We start from the raw sequence: 13,805 nt of genomic DNA, 5'->3' as shown, positions 1-13,805 counted from the left end.
GTAACACCAGTTAATTAGAGACTTGTCTTTAGTTCCTAACCAAGTTTTATGATGTAAAGAAGGGAAAAAGATGAGGCACAATTTATATACTTTTCAACTGCTTAATGAGAGAAATAGAAACTGAAGACTCTCTTGTTTGCAGAAAGGCATGTTTTGGAAAAAATAAACCCTTGGCATACTACATGATGAAGTGAGCTAGGGCTCACAAAAGTTCTGCTATACATCTCTGATTTATTTAGTCTATAAGGTGCAAACATATTTTGCCTTCTGCCTGACTTCAGGCTAACGCCGCTAACCATAAACGGCACGTGCCCCCAGTGGCTGGAGCTGGCGGCAGCTGAAGTCTGGTGGTGGGAGCCTGGTAGCGGTAAGCGTGGAGCTCCTGCAGATGCCACCAACAGTGCTGGCGGCGGGGGTGGAAGGGTGGCGACTGCCAACCAGGGGTCAGCAACCACCCGCAGGTGCTGCCAACAGTGGCGCTACCCCCTACGCATTGCTCCTGATGCTAACTACCTCACGGTATTGTTAATTCCAAGTCAGGGAAGATCTACCAATGTAAACAATGATACAAAAATTATTTAACCAGCTAAGAAACTGAAGGAGGGGGAGGAACTTGTGAAACTGTAGAAATTGTTAAAGTAACAAGGTATTTTACTAGAGAAACTAATAAGGATAAGAAGCAATGTTTTGAGTGGGAAGTTAATTTATACAGGGCCTTGTTTGCCACTAAAGCAAAATGCAATTAAAAATTGATTACAAAAGCCTGAAAGAGGCTGTAGTCTTATAGGCTCAGGAATTCACATACATACTTCATTCTGAATAGTTTAAGCAGAGCAGGCAGCTCCAGAGAGCTTTTGGGGTAGTGCATTACAACAACCTTTTGAAAAATTGCAGTGTCCTTCAAAACTGTGCGGGCTAAATCTCTTTAGTGCAAAATCAGGGAAACCAGAAAGGAGAATCAGGAAATCCAGTCAATCTACAGTTAAACACTAACCTATTATTCTGGTAATAAGGGAGGGGAAGACTATACCCAGTGGGGGAATACAAATGGTTGCTACTTGAGGGTGAAGAGAAACAGCTGATGGCCTCCATCCTAAGAGGCTCATAACCCAAGTGGAATGCCTTGCTAATGAGCTGTGCTCCACAGAGCAAATCAGGCTGTGTACCTTGTCTAGAAGTTTGGAATCCGAAGTGAAGAAAGCAAAGAAAAAATCACGAAAAGTGCAGGGACACAGCAAAAGCCAGAAACCTGAAAGAGATCAGCGTGAGAAACTGGAAACTGAGTGGGGAGAGCAGAGAAGGAACAGGGTGATCACCCATATGGGGTGACACTAGGAAATGCTTTCAAACACCCCTCTCCTACCATAATCAGTATTTGGCTGCATGGCTGACATTTTTTTCAGAACCAGCCTTAAGGGAATTACTCATGTCTGACATTTGCTGCAACCCTCTAACCCAGTGGTGCTCAACCTATTGGGCCCTGTGGGTCAGATGAGTCGTGCGCAACCAGTTCGCAGGCCAGCTCCAGCATGGGTGGGATCTGGTGCATGGGTGGGATCTGGTGCACCTGCCCAGTCTTACACACCAGCCAGAGCCTGCCTGACCCCAGGCACTGAATGTGACTGTTGAACAATGCTGCATGGTTGCTCAAGCTGGTGTGATGTAATGTGCAGAACCACATCATTTGTCCCATGGAGCTCCTCATGCTATGGATCCAGAAATCTGTCAGCAGGGGAACATCAATTAGGACTGCCACCACTCCGCAAGCACCAACTTATTTCCAGACCTGGGCTGGATGACACAGCTCCATGGGCCAGATATGGCCCACAGGCTGGAGGTTGAGCATCTGCTCTAGACCAGTAGAGGCCAACCTTTTTGGCAGACATGCCACATTAGCCCCCACACCTCCCTGAATGACACTGATCCCTTTCCCTTACCTGATCCGCTGCTCTGCTTTCTGTTCCCTGCCCTGTGCTCCCTGTCTGATTTGATAGTCTGGTTTCTGCTCCTTTTCCTATCTGACACTGTGCTGCCTGTCTTTTCCCTGATCTTCTGAGTGCCCCACACACAGGCTGCCTGTGCCATAGTCAGTACTCATGCTGAAGGTTGACCACTTCTGCTCTAGATGGTCTTTATTCAGATTCCATCACTACAATACTATGAGTTGCTCTGTGTGGAGTGCCAGAACATTAAAACTTCCCGCATTTCTCTGAGAAAAAAGAAAGAAAAATGAGGAATTGGGGAAAAAAGAACCCCCCCCAAAACACTGCCAAAGGTATTCAGCTTGGTAGAGACAGTATCACAGTCCAGAGAACTTCTTTGGAAGTCAACTGACAATTTGCTTTTCACCTATTGTATAATCAACAGTTATGAAACAGTAGTAAAATTGGAAAAGGACACCTCTGGAAAAAAGGTTGAAAGAATCTTTATTTGCATACAGGATACTGAATCAATGCACACAAACTGTAAATAAACTGCCTTAAAGGAAAAGTAAATGTTTATTAACCACCAGTCATCAGATATGGAAAACAACAGAGTAAATTTGGTTTTGAGCTAAAAAATAAATAAAAAAGAAAGCCACTCTGCCCCTCCAAACCCTGCCAGGGGGAAAAAAATCTGAAGAACAAATTTTAGAAATGTGAAAGCAGCCATGTCCTACATACACAAAAAAACCATGGTGTTCCAGGAGGTTCCAGTGCCCCAAATACTGATGATGCAAATAAATAGAAAAGGAAAGAGACATTTTTACTATTCTTTTCTTTTCAAGGAAAACCTTTTCAGTTTTAAGATGACTAAAATCAGAAGTCCAATTATATCATTTCTTCACAATTCCTATAAAATGGATAAAGGATACCAACAACATTCCATTCAAATTTGACACTTAGTATCATTATTACATTACTATCAAACAAGCTCCCCATGGTTTCAAGTATAGAAAACAGTTTTAATCATTTCAGTATCTCACTTCTTCTAGCCAAATAACAAAGACCATAATCAACTAAGATGAAAAAGGATTTCATTTCAGGAACTTTTGACTAAAAGGACTGTTCCACCAAAGGAATAGGAAACTCTGGGGCTAATTCTATCATATAATGCAATTTATCAGAGACTCATAGAAAACTAAGGTTGGAAGGAACCTCAGGAAGCCATCTACTCCAACTCCCGGCTCAAAGCAGGACCAATCCAACTATATCATTCCAGCCAGGGCTTTGTAGATCCAGGCCTTAAAAACCTCCAATGATTAAGATTCCACCACCTCTCTAGGTGACCCTTTCTAGTGTTTCACCACCCTCCTAGTGAGAAAGTTCTTCCTAATATCCAACCTATACCTCCTTGCTGCAACTTGAGACCATTGCTCCTTACTCGGTCATCTGCCACCACAGAAAGCAATCTAGCTCCATCCTCTTTGGAACCACCCTTCAGTTAGTTAAAAGCTGCTATAAAATCCCTTCTCAGCCTTCTCTTCTGCAGACTAAATAAACCCAGTTCCTTCAGCCTCTCCTCAGAAGTCATGTGCCCCAGCCCCCAAACCATTTTCACTGCCCTCCACTGAACTCTTGCCAACTTGTCCACATCCTTTCTATAGTGAGGGGCCCAAAACTGAACACAGTACTCCAGATGTGGCCTTACCAGTGCCAAATAGAAAGGAATAATTACTTCCCTCAATCTGCTGGCAACGCTTCTAATAATGCATCCCAGTATACTATTAGCCTTCTCGGCAACAAGAGCATGCTGCTGACTCATATCAATCTTACTGTCCACTGTAACCCGCAGGTCCTTTTCTGCAGAGCTGCTGCCCAGCCAGCCAGTCCCCAGGCTGCAGCAGTGCATGGGATTCTTCCATCCTAAGTACACAACTTTACACTTGTTCTTATTGAACCTCATGAGATTTCTTTTGGCCCAATCCTCCAATTTGTCTAGGGCAGTGGTCTCCAACCTTTTTAAGTACCAGGTCACTTTCTGAATTAAAGTGCAACCCAGGATCTACTGCGTGCCACAGCCCCGCCCAGCTGGTCAGTCTGTGGGAGAGGGAAGGGGGAGGCAGGGGTTGCACACAGCAGATCCTGGGTTGCACTTTAATTCAAAAACTGATCTGGTATTTAAAAAGGGAGAGTGTGGGGCAGGGGCAGGGTCTGGAGTGAGCAGGGCACCAGCCAAGCCGGGTGGCGGGGTGATCAGAGACAGGGCGGCTCATCCAGGCACGGGGGGGCTCCTGCCTCTGTCTGCACCCTGGCGGACGGCCAGTGGGCACATGCCCCTCCACAATCTGTGCGTAGGACGTAGGTGTCAGCCCAGCAGCAGGATGCACGTGGCATCACAGTGCTCCCAGGGCAGCTGCAGCAGGGTTTGGGGCACAAAGCTCAGTGTGCAGCAGTATCTGCTTCCACCCTGTGCTCAAATAGGGGGTGCATGTTCCCCTGAGGCCTCTGCCAGGATGCACGCAGCAGCAGGAGCCTTCTTGAGCCTGGACAAGCCACCTGGGCTCCAATCAGTACCTACCTTTGTGTACCGCCACTTGGGCTCCGATCGGTACCTATCCTGTGTACCACCTGAGCTCTTTCTCAGTCTGGTGGGGCTGAGCGTGGACATGCTCACACATGCTCAGTGCCTCCAGACTGAGCTTGACTGGCAGAGGCTCCACAATCAACTAGTTGATCATGATCAACTGGTTGGTGATTACCGGTCTAGGGTTACCATATTTCCAGTACCAAAAAAGAGGACACCTGTGGATAGGAGGGGGAGGAGAAGGGGGAGTAGAGAGGGGAAGGGTATATGATGGGGGGGGGGCAGTGATATGCCTGTACCCTGCCTCTGCCACTCACTCCCAAGACCCTGCCTCACCAGCGCCGCCAGTGCTCCTCACTCCCAACCCACAGCCCCCTGCCGCCCAGCACTGCCAGTGCCCCTCACTCCTGACCCACAACCCCGTCCCCCCAGCCCTGCTGTCCACGCAGTGCACACAGGCACACGCACACAAACAATTTGTCTCTCTTACCTGGGAGCAGTTTGCCAGGGCTGGTGCACAAACCACGTGACCCCTGACAACCAATCAGTTTGCCCGCTGCTCCCAGCCCCAAGCAGCCAGCATGGGAAAGCGGAGGCAAAACAAAAACCCAGACATTTGCTCGCATTTTAAAAACCCACCCAGATGTGAAGACAGGGCCAAAAAAGAGGACACGCCCAGGAAAACCTTAAATGTGTCTAGGTCATGCTGAATCCTAGCCCTACCCTCCAGCATATCTACTAAACGCCCCAGCTTGGTGTCACTCACAGACTTGCTGAGGGTGCACTCTATGCCATCTTCCGTTAATGAAGATATTTGCAATTTACAAAGATAATCAAAAGAAAAAGGGGAAATGCTCAAGTTTCCCCATCAATGTTACATCTAAAGAAGAGTGTTGATGACTGAGCTCTTTTCAGTATGGAGAGCATGCACCTGATTTAATTTGTTTTTTAAGATGCAGTGTTATAAGCAGGACTGTCAATTAATCACAGTTAACGTGCGTGATTAACATGAGTGCTTCTTGGATTAATTTTTTTTATGCTTTAATCGCACACATGGTTTTGGAGCCTGTGCCTGGGCTCCATTCCACTGCCTCTGGGACACCCAGTGGAACAGCAGTGGCAGCACAGAAGATCGCAGGGCAGCCTAGGCACAGATTGCAGGTAGTTATGCATGCGCACGCACACACACACAAGCAGCTGCAGCCCGCCCACTGCCTGCAGAGCGGTGCCATGCCGGTAAGGCTGTGGAGAGGGAGGGGCAGATCAAGGCCCCCATGGTGAGGGAGGGAGCAGGGTAGAAGTAGGTGCTGAGGTGAATGGGGTCCCTCGGCTGGGGTGGGTTGTGGATTGCTGTGTGCAGCTTGTGCAGAGGCGTGGGGGGCATGTCTCCCTGTCACTGCGTGCACCCCCAAGGGAAGCATGTGGGGCATGTGTCCCCATTTGTGTGCAGGGCAGAGGTGATTTGCCTGCTACAGACTGGGGCTCTGCACCCTGCTGCCTTTGCCCTGGGAGCCACGCGACACCATGTTATGCCTCCTGCTGCCAGGCAGGCAGGGAGCATGAGGCATGGCCAGCACATAGCTCCTGGGACAAAGGCAGCAGGGCGCAGAGCCCCAACCCGCAGAGGGTAGCCTGTCTCTGCCCCATGCACAAATGAGGGGGCATGTGCACCCCATGCCTCCCTCAGGGGTGCGCGCAGTGACAGGGAGCCGCGCCCTCCCCATGCCCATGTACAAGTCTCATACAACATCCCACAACCCACCCTGGCCCTGGGGCCCCATTCACCCCAGTGCCTGCCCCTGCCCCACTCCATCCCTCACCATGGGGCCTCGATCTGCCCCCCTGCCCTTCCCCCTCCACAGACTTACCTGCTGGGTGTTGTGTATATGTGTCTCAATCAAATTTTTAAATAATTTGACAGCCCTAGTTATAAGTGGCCCATTGCAAAAGTCTATTAAAATTCAAGATGCTCTTTTTTGGTATGCAGAAGAAAAATCTTCCATATTTGTATCTGACAGGCTTATATTAAAGATTCCTGAGGAATGTGTGACAATGTTGTCATCAGCATCATCTATGAAGCCACTGAGGTTACCTGAGTCAAACATCACAGATCAACACAATGCTGACTACAGTATAGTCATTGGAAGAGAAATTGAAAAGTCTTTTAAGATTCAAAAACCAGTGATTTCACTTGGTCCAATAAATGCATCTGCCGTGATAACTTTCCTATACTTGTCCCCTACCTTCCATACTACTTAGTCAGATGAAGGTCTTGAGAGCCAAAGCAACCTTTGAAGACTGGAAGAAGGCCAATGTGGTGCCTATCTTCAAGAAAGGGAGGAAAGTGGATCCGGCTAACTATAGGCCCGTCAGCCTGACTTCTATCCCGGGGAAGATCTTAGAAAAGTTTATTAAAGAGGCCATCCTTAATGGACTGGCCGATGCCAACATCTTAAGGGATAGCCAGCACGGGTTTGTCGCAGGTAGGTCTTGCTTGACCAATCTCATTTCCTTCTACGACCAGGTGACCTATCACCTGGACAAGGGAGAAGAGATTGATGTCATATATCTTGACTTCAAAAAAGCCTTCTATCTGGTATCCCATGATCACCTCTTGGTGAAACTGGCCAATTGTCGCTTTGGGTCCACCACGATCCACTGGCTGGAAAATTGGCTCCGTGGTCGGACCCAGAGGGTAGTAATTGATGGAAGTCACTGATCATGGTGTCCTGTGACCAGTGGGGTCCCCCAAGGCTCTGTCCTTGGACCCATATTGTTCAACATCTTAATTAATGATGTGGACACTGGAGCCAGAAGCGGACTGGCCAAGTTTGCCGATGACACCAAACTTGGGGCAAACCATCCACACCAGAAGACAGGCGGGTGATCCAGGCTGACCTGGACAGGCTCAGCAAGTGGGCGGACGAGCATCTGATGGTGTTCAACGCCGATAAATGCAAGGTTCTCCACCTTGGGAAGAAAAACCCGCAGCATCCTTATAGGCTTGGCAGTGCTACACTGACTAGCACTATGGAAGAAAGAGACTTAGGGGTCATCATTGACCACAAGATGAACATGAGCCTGCAATGCGATGCTGCGGCTAGTAAAGTGACCAAAACACTGGCTTGCATCCATAGATGCTTCTCAAGCAAATCCCGGGACATCATTCTCCCCTTGTACTCGGCCTTGGTGAGGCCGCAGCTAGAATACTGCATCCAGTTTTGGGCTCCACAATTCAAAAAGGATGTGGAGAAGCTTGAGAGAGTCCAGAGAAGAGCCACGCGCATGATCAGAGGTCAGGGAAGCAGAGCCTATGATGACAGGCCGAGAGCCCTGGGGCTCTTTAGCCTGGAAAAGCGCAGGCTCAGGGGTGATCTGATAGCCACCTATAAGTTTATCAGGGGTGACCACCAGTATCTGGGGGAACGTTTGTTCACCAGAGCACCTCAGGGGATGACGACTAGGTCGAACGGTCATAAACTACTACAAGACCGTTTCAGGCTGGACATAAGGAAGAATTTCTTTACTGTCCGAGCCCCCAAGGTCTGGAACAGCCTGCCACCGGAGGTGGTTCAAGCGCCTACATTGAACACCTTCAAGAACAAACTGGATGCTTATCTTGCTGGGATCCTATGACCCCAGCTGACTTCCTGCCCTTTGGGCAGGGGGCTGGACTCGATGCCCTAATGTCTATGAAATCTATGAACCTTGAAAAAGCAAAACAGGCAAACTTTTTTATGGGGGTGTAATTTAACCTTACCGTGCTGAGCAACTGTTCTATACGTGGAAGAATATTCACTAATACATTAAAAAAAAATCACAAAAAACCAACAGATCCCCAGTATGAAAGTTCCTATTAATTTACCTTCCAGTACCTTAGAAACATATTCTATATCTACATAAAAAAGCCATGCAGGAGATTACATATGTCCCAGACAGAAGGATAGCAGAGATTAGAACCTTGAAGATGTAAATCCAGGAGCCAACAGGGGGTGAAAAATTGTTATGGTTCAGCACTAGAGGATGATCTCAGGCACAGGATTACAGTATTAGATGCACTGCTTCATTACTTTTTTGCAGTTCAGAACAGGAGAGAAGGAAGGTTAGAGAAGAAGCAGGCTTAAGATGAATTCAAGTACAAGCCTTAGATCTCATTTTTCTAATGTAACTTTTCTTCAACAATAAGCTACTTTAGACAAGGACCAGATCTTTGTAGGATTAGAAACTTTGCTTAGAGCCTATGGGTTCTATGGTAATACAACACTAAGCCTTATCTACTTTGTAAAGGAATTTGGGGTGCAAACTAGCTGTTGTACAAGAACCAGCTATTAGTATTAATCCTAAAATAAATGAGAAGTTTAGCTATTTGCTCCACTCTTTACCTTCCCTCCTGTTGCTAGATATGAGTGACCTGACAGCTACACAGCTGCCCTTCAAATTCTGCTCACTGTCACACATGCAGCTACCTCAACCAAGCTGTGCAAGAAAAAGCTGTGCAGGGCACCATCCTACAAAGATCTGACTCTTGTCTATTTGCAGAAGTGTAAGAATCCCCCTGTCACTGGAGGATTCAATTACATCCACCCACCCTATTGTAGGAATTAGCATATCTTGACAAAGGAAGACAAAATACAAAAGGCAAGGCCCAGGAACCAGGGGATTTCTCCAAGTGCATACTTTTGTTTACCTGTTGAATCTCCGGGGAAGAAGAAAGCAGACATTCTCATTTGTTTCTGTCAGAGTCTAAATTAGAAATATACGATACTACTAAAATATTTACAAAGAACTTGCATATTGGAAGGTCATTTTTCCAAATCTATTGTTATATGTTGAATGCAAACGATTTGTGTATCCCTTATTTAACTGTATAAATATTTTATTCTGCAACAATATCTGTATATTTAATCTATATCCAATTTATACCTACATGCCTAAACCGTATCCACCTTTTCCACTGAGAATTCCCAAATAAAAGGAATGTTGTGGTGGACAGGGTCAAATTTAACCTTTTATGACCCCAAGTTTAAAAAAGGAAAAAAAAAAGATGCATCCCTTATAATGGTTAAACTATCAGCTGTGTTACTTCTCTGGTCAGGATAAACTAAACAAAGAGGCATGAGAGTATGTATGTCACACTCTCCTTCTTCATTCACTATCAGCTCCATTCTTTTCAGCTTCAGGGGTTTGAGATTTACAAGAGTCCTGATTTCTAACCAGCTCGGAGAACAGGATTCTTGTCAGTTCCAAACCCCTGCTGGTTTACAATAGAAGTGGCAAGAAGAATGGATGGATAGTGTGATTAACATGTATGCATAGCTCGTTCAGATGTAAAGCCACAGTTGTTATACTCCTGTAGACCTTGTTTTAGAGGGCAAGCAATGAAACATCTATAAAGATTGTTTTATCAGAAAAATCCCAAATTACTACAAGAATATACAAAGATGTGCTATATGGATACAGAAGAACAGAAGAGTAGGACAGAATATTCAGAAGTTAAGGTAAAAGTGCCCAACTGGACATACTGTAACAGGACCAATTTCTGAAAAAGACTGTTTACTCAGCATTTGCTGAAAAATCAGACCTCTATCAGGTATCTAAAGTTAAACACCCAAAAAGCAGAGCATTTGGAATCATGTCTCTTTAGATATTTTATTTCTTCAGATATTGTAAATGGCTTTTCAAATGAATAGATTGTATTATAACACACTCATACAGATGGAACCTAGCTTCTGATGATATTTGGATATGAAAAAAATGTCAATACTTAAACTATAGCTTCTGTATTATTAAATCTGAATTAAGATAGCATCTGCACTGCACTGTCCACATACATAAATCAATTCTCCATGGATAAAGCTATAACCAGGTCACACTTTGAGTTCTGCTTTTAGATCTCCAATAACTTCATCTAGAAACCTGATATTGGCTTGAAAAATCTCCAGATTTATTCTGAGGTCAAAGAATTGTCATCTTGTTACCATAATTTATCTTGAGTCAATTTTTAATAGGCAGTGTAACTGTCATATAAAGTAAAATTTTACAATCTTTCTTGCTTTCTAAACCAAGGTTAGCTTATGTACTATTTCCCACTTTCGAACCACAGAAAACAAATTTTGTACAGTGCATAATATAACCAGAAAAGATCATTTAAAAACTGAATTCTCATGGTCAAAATTCATCAGGAAACATTATGCCAAGAGTACTGTTGCTCGCACTTTTTTAAAATAGGAACACACATTTAACTCTATACACACATACACTACATATAAATTTCTTGTTTTTAAAAAGTTTCTAAATTGTTTTCTGTTTTCTAGGGATCACACACAACTGTTTTAGTAAAAAGACATTAAAAATATTAACAGCTGCTTAAATAACCAAATCAATTAATGTTTTGTTCTTTAAACACAACTGCTTGAAGGAATGGAGGATGGTGCAGGAGACCAGAGAAGTGAAGGATGAATTCAGAGTACTGAAGTTTGAAGGTTGCAGGGTCAGCTCTGACTGGGAATGAGTGTGAGAAAGCAGGGTAGATATGCACATTTATAGACTAAGAGACCACAAGCTTTTGTCACCCCAAGTTCACTTCATCAGATGGAAAGAGAATGAAACAGAAGGTATTAAGACAGGGATGAACAGAAGAGGAGCAAGGGACAAGCATATCCAGAACGGAGTCAACAGTATTGGTAAATATACAGGAAGGAGGTGGACAGGGCAAGAAACAGGCAAGGACAGGAAAAAAAACAGACATTAAAGGGAATCATGGAGAACCTGAGTATAGCATGGAGGCAGTTATTATCAGGGTACAAAATAACAATGAGTGAGGGAAATCAAGGACTGGGGCAAAGTATAAATGGGGCAGGTTACAGGAAAAGCCTACTTTCAACCTTAACTCTTTTTTAATTTGGGGGGGGTGGGGGGGGCGGCAGGGGGTTGTTTGTTTTTATTTGGACCTGTAGCTAGAAGCTGTACAGTAAAGTTTGAAAAATTTTCCTTTTTCGTAGTCAGGTGTTTTGGGGTTTTTTTTGGTTCTAGTATCTGTTTCATTAATGTTTTTTTCTTTAATCACTTTGAGGGATTCTTTGAACTACAGCCCTGATCCCACAACTTATGCACAGCCCAGTCAGTTTTGATGAGCTTTGCTCAGGCATGCTCATATTCCACACCCTCCCTCCCAAATGCAGGAGCAGAGCTGTAAATTATTTAGCACATTTAAGGATGAAATCATATTCAAGTTTAATGAAATCTTATCAAACCATTCTATTAACACATCCCAGAGAAGATAGATGGTAAAGGAAGCAAAGTATATTATGCTTTCTATATTTTAAATGAATCTCATTTGTTGCTATGACTATTAATATACAGGATACAAATTAAGATTTAACTAGAAACACTGTAATAGTTAAGAGAGCCAAGATAAACAAGTCATGTTACCAGTGGACAAAACTTTTGATCATAGTCTAATTGTAAGTGAATTTGACAGCAGCAATAAGAGAGAGAAAAATTACTTTAAATTAATTTCAAACATAAAAAAATAGATAAAACATCTAAAGCATCCTAAAATATTTGTAGCTTCCACTGTGCTAACATAATTTCCCCATTCCCTCAACATTCTGCAAATTTGCATCACGGTTGCAATTAATGTATGCTAAGTACCTTACTATTAATCTGCATGATTATTTCCAAAGGTATATATGTACAACCAGAGGTGGAGGGGAGGGGCACAGTGTTCACTGAAGCACTTGCATCCCCTCTGATTCCTGTTCCACCCGAAGTTTAAAACTAACTGCCTGGCAGTCACAGCAGCATTTCTAGTCAGGCACTCTGAGGAAGTCAATGGACTTCATACTTCATAATCTATCTGATTCCTTTTAACTTCCTTCTAAATGCTTCATTCCACAGGTGTTAATGACCCTTTCTTCCTTTTAAGAGTCTTGATGTTCCACCCATCAAGCTAGTCTTTCTTCTGCAATTCGGCTGTCTGTTAGCTGTTCCGGGTCATGAAGCTCCTATTTCACAGCACTGCAGATTGCTTTTAGAATCATAAAAAGTCAGGGATGGAAGGGCCCTTTGAGGTCATCTAGTCCAACCCCTTTCTCAAATCAGGATTGTCCCCTTCTAGATCATCCCACCCAAGGCTTTGTCTAGCCAGGTCTTAAAAGGCTCCAAGGATGGCGATTCCACCATGTCTCTGGGTAGCCTGTTTCAGTGCTTTACTACCCTCGTAGTGAAAAAATTCTTCCTAATATATAACCTAAACTGTCCTTGTTCCCTTCCATTGTTCCTTGTTCTGTCATCTGCCACCACTGAGAACAGTCTAGCTCCATCCTTTTTGAAACCCCACTTCAGGTAGCTGCTATTAAATCCCCTCTCAGTCTTCTCTTCTCCAAATTAAATAAACCCAGTTCCCTCAGCCTCTCCTCAGAAGTCATGTGTCCCAGGCCTCTAACAATTTTGGTTGCCCTTTGCTGGACTCTCTCCAATTTGTCCACATCCTTTCTGCAGTGTGCAGGGGGGGGGGGGGGGGAGGCGCGGCAGCAACACTAGATACAGTACTCCAGGTGTGGCCTGAATAGAGGGGAAGAATGACTTCCCTGGATTTGCTGGAAGTGCAGCCCAGTATGCTGTTAGCCTTCTTCACAACAGGGGCACACTGTTGGCTCGTATTCAGCTTATTGTCTCATGAGCTTTTAACTCATTCCAATGAAGTTACTTTGGTTTTTGCTTCAATCTTAAACTGAATAATATAGGCCTAGACCCCCCAGCCTATTGACAAAGCTTTTATTTTTATGTGGAAAAAAATATGGTCTATTTTATATGTGCTGACCCACCTCAGCATCTGCACCAGCCTGTTCAAAATCCTTACATCCGTCCACGTGCCTGACACATTTTCCATTCACTGTAATCATCAGGAGCCGTGAGTTCATGTGAAAGAGTCTACTTGAAGGCAGGGCAGGGCAGCACCTTGCAGGCAAACTCATTCAGAAACGGAGAAGGGTTCGTAAGTAATGGTCAGCTTCACATAATGAAGCTGCTATCTGGTCACAGCCTCTCATAAGTGAACTGAGTTTAAGTTTGAGTCATGAATGCTTATGCATTTCTGAACGAGTCTGTCCCCAAAGTGCTACCCAGCCCCACCTGCACACCCCACCTTGCCCCTCTCCAATGAGACTGCGCACCCCAAGCAAGCTGAGGGCAGACCTGCGCCTTAAGAAGTAGAGATAATACAGGTGAGCCAGGGACAGAGCCTGCCCTCGCACAGGCATGTGTGGGTCCCAGTGCAGCCATCAGCCTTGCATGCC

At 44.8% G+C, this 13,805-nt stretch overlaps 1 protein-coding gene across 3 annotated transcripts in view; it reads right to left on the bottom strand.

Annotated features, from left to right (window-relative positions):
* POLK (DNA polymerase kappa) overlaps positions 1-13,805 on the bottom strand; it is a 64,825-nt gene that overhangs the window by 49,907 nt on the left and 1,113 nt on the right. Inside the window, exon 1 of one of the 3 annotated variants that reach the window (XM_019482425.2) lies at positions 13,335-13,577. The exons of the other annotated variants lie outside the window; for them this stretch is intronic. The gene's annotated coding sequence lies outside the window, so the exon portion shown is untranslated. Of the gene's footprint in view, positions 1-13,334; positions 13,578-13,805 lie in introns of those variants that run through there. 3 annotated transcript variants of the gene reach the window in all.

This window comes from Alligator mississippiensis, chromosome 3 (genome assembly GCF_030867095.1).
Source record: "Alligator mississippiensis isolate rAllMis1 chromosome 3, rAllMis1, whole genome shotgun sequence".
In the NCBI taxonomy this organism is placed as follows: Eukaryota; Metazoa; Chordata; order Crocodylia; family Alligatoridae; genus Alligator; species Alligator mississippiensis.
The sequence above is the reverse complement of the archived record's forward strand: the minus strand, read 5'-3'. Positions and strand labels throughout refer to the sequence as shown.